Source organism: Rousettus aegyptiacus, unplaced genomic scaffold (genome assembly GCF_014176215.1).
Source record: "Rousettus aegyptiacus isolate mRouAeg1 unplaced genomic scaffold, mRouAeg1.p scaffold_m13_p_9, whole genome shotgun sequence".
Taxonomy (NCBI): Eukaryota; Metazoa; Chordata; class Mammalia; order Chiroptera; family Pteropodidae; genus Rousettus; species Rousettus aegyptiacus.
Window position 1 is genome coordinate 12,850,025 of NW_023416312.1, and position 5,328 is coordinate 12,855,352.

Below are 5,328 nucleotides of genomic sequence, written 5' to 3' on the forward strand. Positions count from 1 at the left end.
CACCAGCAATGAGTGGGAGTTTCTGTTGCTCCATATCCTTACCAGCATTTGTTGTCTGTATTCTGGATTATGGCCATTCTAATAGGTGTGTAGTGGTCTCTCATTATTGTTCTAATTTGCATTTCCCTGATGACGTATGATGTGAAGCATCTTTCATATACTTACTTGCCAGCTGTATATCTTCCTTGGTAAGGTGTCTGTTAAAGTCTTTAACCCTTTTCTTTCTTTATTTTTTTCTTATTGTTGAGTTCTAAGAGTTCTTTAGATGTAATTTTTGCTAATATTTTCCCCAGTTTGAGGCTTCTCTTCTCATTTTTTTCACATTGTCTTTCTCAGGGAGGAAGTTTTTAATTTTAACAAAGTCTAACATATCATGCTTTCTTTCATGGATCATGCCTTTGTTGTTATATCTAAAAAGTCATCACCATACCCAAGGTCATCTGAGTTTCTGCCCATGTTATTTTCCAATTTTATAGCTTTGCATTTTACATTAAATCTGTGATCCATTTTGGGTAAATTTTTGTCAAGGGTGTATGGTCTGTGTCTAAATTCACTTTTTTTGCATGTGAATTTCCACTTGTTCCAGCACCATTTGTCGAAGGGACAATTTTGCTCCAATGTATTTCCTTTGCTCCCTTGTCAAAGATCAGTTGACTATATTTATGGGTATCTATTTCTTGGTTCTCTATTCGGTTCCATTAATCTATTTGTTTATTCATTTGCCAATAACACACTGTCTTGATTACTGTAACTTTATACTAAGTCTCGAAGTAGGGTGGTGTTAGTCCTTCAACTTTGTTTCCTTTCCTACAATATCGCATTGGCTATTCTGGGTCTTTTGCCTCTCCATCTAAGCATTAGAACCAGTTTGTCTATATCCATAAAATAACTCTCTGAAGTTTTGATTGGGATTGTTTTGAACCTATATTTCAAGTTGGAAGAATTGACATCCTGACAATATTGAGTCTTCCTATTTATGAACATGGACTATCCATTTATTTAGTTCTTTGATTTTCCTCATATAGATACTGTACATATTTTGTTATCTTCACACAAGAAAACTGCATATGAGTACTTATGGTGACTTTTTCATAATTGCTAAAATCTGGAAGCACATCTCAGGACCTTCAATGGGAGAATGGATAAATAATCTGTATTATATCCAGCAGGGAAATACTCCTCATCAATGAAAGATAATCTAATAAATATTTAACTGACAGGAGAGAGAACGTGATTACAAAGTTGGTTTTCCCAAGGTCTCGCTCATTGCACTCTGGATGTGCTAACCCCTCTGATTTCCCCACATGTGGGAAACTTGACTGCAGAATTTGTGCTGGTGGGTTAAAAAACAAAAACAAAAACAAACAAAAAAAAGTCTCAAACACATAAAATATGAATGAATCACAAATACATTATACTAATTATAGGAAACCAGGCTCAAAAGGCCACACAATTCATTAATACATCTATATGACATTTTGGAAAAGACACAATTATAAGACAGAAAACAGATCATTGGTTGCCAGGGGCTGGAGATGAGGGTTAGGATTAATTACAAAGAGGCACTTAGTGATTGATTGAGTGATGGAACTGATCTATATCACAGTTGTGATGGTTACATGACTGTATACATTTGTCAAAACTTACAGAACTGTACTCTGAAAAGGATGAATTTTTCTGTGTGCAGGTTATATTTTAATAAAACCGATCAAATAAAAGAATATATTTTTAATCACAAGGCAAATGCTAAAGGTCACTCTGTTGTCTCTTCGACTTTAATCAAAGGTCAGTTTTTGTCCTGAAAATAAGAGCACAAAATATTTTCTTTCTAAAGCTGAGGTTTGCTTCAATTCTACCTGCCACTACATTCTGGATCCCCTCTTTACCATAAAATGACCTATTTCTCCAATCCTGCTGCCCAGGCTGTTACATGACATGACTATCCTGCCTACATTGCTGATATGAATTCCTAGAACCCTGGCAGCTGAACTTTTATCTTGGTTTGTATCCCTTTACCTGGTATTAGCTTGGGATTCCTCTGAGTTATTTGGACTGTTAAGTATTTAATGAATGAATTAATGAATGCTTAATAAATAACCATCTTTCTTTGCCATTGAATTTTGATTTACATCAACAGATGCATTTACTATATGAAAGAGGCACTGTGCTAGGTATTAAGTGTATAACAAACAAGAGGGCTATTGTTACTGGATGTATCTCCTGCCTTCACAGAACTTAAGAGGCTTATGGTAGAGAGCATACCTTGAATTGCAATCTAATATGATAAACTCTGACTTGCTATATGAGAACACGGAAGGGATACACAACATAGGTTTAGTGGAACCAGTCGAGCCTTTTCAAAGTGATTTCTAAGTTGAGTTAAGGAGGTTGACTACGAATCACCCAAGAAAGTGAGAATAGGGAAGGGGAAAAATGTTCCAGACAGAAAGAGCACAGTATGAAAGTCCAAAATTGAGAGACAACAAGAGGGTTCAGTCACATGAAAGGAATTACTTATTATAGAAATATATACAATAAGGTGGTTGTTGAGAGATTAAATTGAAAATACAGACAGGGATCAAGTCATATAAAGCCTAATATACTATATTAAAGGTTTTTTCATCCTTCCCATTTTTGCACAGATATAATTATAATATCTTATATTTTCATTAAAGTACACTAGTTTTTTTTAGGAGTCTTTATAGTCCCTTATTCTTTGCTTTTGAAAGATTTTTATTAAAATATAGCTAACATACAATATTATATTAGTTTCAGGTTTATAGTTATTCAACATTTATATGCCTAAAGATATGATCACCATGATAAGTCCAGCAACCATCTGACACTGTACAACACTATCACAATATTATTGACTATATTATTGACTACATTTCATACCCAAGACTTACTCGTTTTATATCTGAAAATTTGAAGCTCTTATTCCCCTTCACTTTCTCCCCCTTTTCGCTAATTTTTCAATTACAGTTGACATTCAATATTATTTTATATTAGTTTCAGGTATATAATTATACACTAGTTTTGTGTGCATACAAATTTGGGGAAAATTTGCACAACTTTCAATCTGTCTATACCTTGAAATTAATTTTTTAGGAGCTCCTAAAGGCCTGATCCCTTTATATTCTCTGCTCTCCTCTCCTAAATATGCCTTATATTTTACAGAATTAATTATCCCTCCTCCTCATCCTTCCTTACCCAACCAGACTGTTTCACAAACAACTGGCTGATCACAGAATTCGCACTGGTGTGAGCTGATGTTTTAATCCTAAACCATTGTCATTGATCCTACTGTGACAATTGTTTTGCTACCTTTTTTTTTGTTTCTTTGTTTCCCGTTGAGAATTCCTAGTTATTGTTATAATTTTGTTCACTCATTTTCTGAAATACAGAGAATAAAATAAATTGCTATAATGTTAGAATACTGCAGAGCCCAAAATAAAAACACATTTTTATATAGTAAATATTTGTTTTAAAGTATTCCAAGTGCTACATTTTTTCTAATAAAGCTTTCCTCTGAGAGTCATGATCATCAGAGATCTTGACATTCAGTCAATATGATAAACAAAAGCTTTTGGTGATTTTTTTGCAAAAAAGAAGCACATGATAGACAACAGACAGAGAAGGTCAGTTTTAATTATGATGCCTGAATTGTTTGTCTTGGTTTATGTAGGTTTTGCTTCATAACCAATATTGAGTCAGAGAAAAATTTAGGTGGATGGTTGAGATTTTCAAAGTAATGGCTTTTACCTGTGCTATCTACAATCCAATATTTCAGCTAGGCAGATTTTAATCATGGTGTTTTTATTAACTACTAATAACAACATTAGAAAATTTACTAAAAGTATTATTACTATTATTATTTATAGAGAAATAAATGAGTTAGCAGTAAAAATAGAATGATTCACTCATTCATTGTTATCATCACTCAATAGACACTTATTTAGCACATACTATTTGCCATGTGATAAGTACTAAGGGTTTAAAAGTAAAAAAGATCATATTCATTAATTCAAGGTCTCAATCCATGACAAGATTGATAGACGATTATGTTAGCAAAACAATAAATGTGAAAAAATTGAATTTTATAAAAAATAGGCTATTTCAAAGTCTTCAGGAAGTGAGCTGGATTAGTATTAGGGCTATTTGCTGGTACATATCTTAACAGTGAGTCTAGAGTAGAAATAAAAACAATACATGTACAGTGATCACTACCTATCTTGTGAGTCATCTAAGCTAACAACTGGCATCTTCTTCTTGAACCAATAAGAGCATTTTAACGCTGCTAAACACATGGTAAATTTTTAACATTTAACAGATACTATTGTTACAAAATAGTGTTTTTATTTTCATGGCAGGATGCAGAAAAATTCTTTTCTGAACCAAAAAGATTTTATGAGTCAAATCCAGGGGCTTAAAATGATGCTGAAGAGGACAGCCAAAATGGGATTTTGGAATGACCCCATTTTATCAACAAAATTCTCAATCTATTTTTCTTGTTCCACCTGGAGGGGTGTTGACAGAACTAATTCCAAGAGAGCATCGATGCCAAAAATTGGCATTTCTGCCTTTTTATAAATGCCTAATATAAAAAAGGAATACAAACCTCTTCAATTCTGACAATAAACATTTCTCTTTTGTAAAATTTTTATGATTTCAATATCTTCCGATCATATTTATTTTTATTTTTAAGCACTATCCATATCATGAATACTTTTTGGGATTTTATGAATTATTTAGACCAGTATTATTTTTTATAATTTTGGTGAGATCATTGTCACAGATTGAATCAGTTGTGTGTATAGTAGCCTTATAGACCCAGCATATTAAACAGTATCAAAAAGGGCTCTAATTCTACAAAGAAAAAGACATTTAATTGTGCTGCAGCTGTATATTGCATTTGTCATCTATTATACAAATGGGAAGGGGTGAGAACCTCAAAATATCCAGGACCTATCATTTATTCTTAATTATCATAATCACGATTAATCATTATTCATCAACTCCAAACACATATTCTCCATCCTTTTGGACATAGGATTTGGCATTACTAAATATGTCATTTGTTCTTGAGTACTAGCTAAAACTGTATTGGTTTATAGCAAAAACTTGAAGGGAAGTAGATCAGAGGACACATGCATACATGCATTTTCTTTAGTATAAATGAATATTTGTCTTTAGATTCATACATATAAAAAGCCATTATCCTCAAAAATACAAATAAATTTTTCCCTGAACAAATTATGTTGTTTTAATACCGTATGAAAATATAGCGATAGCGATAACATAGAATAGTAAGTGGGAAATAGTTAC

General features: G+C 32.6%; 1 pseudogene; it reads left to right on the forward strand.

The window, feature by feature from the left end:
- Positions 1–1,205: 1,205 nt before the first annotated feature.
- On the forward strand, positions 1,206–1,353 carry LOC118608106 (annotated as a pseudogene).
- Positions 1,354–5,328: the final 3,975 nt, after the last annotated feature.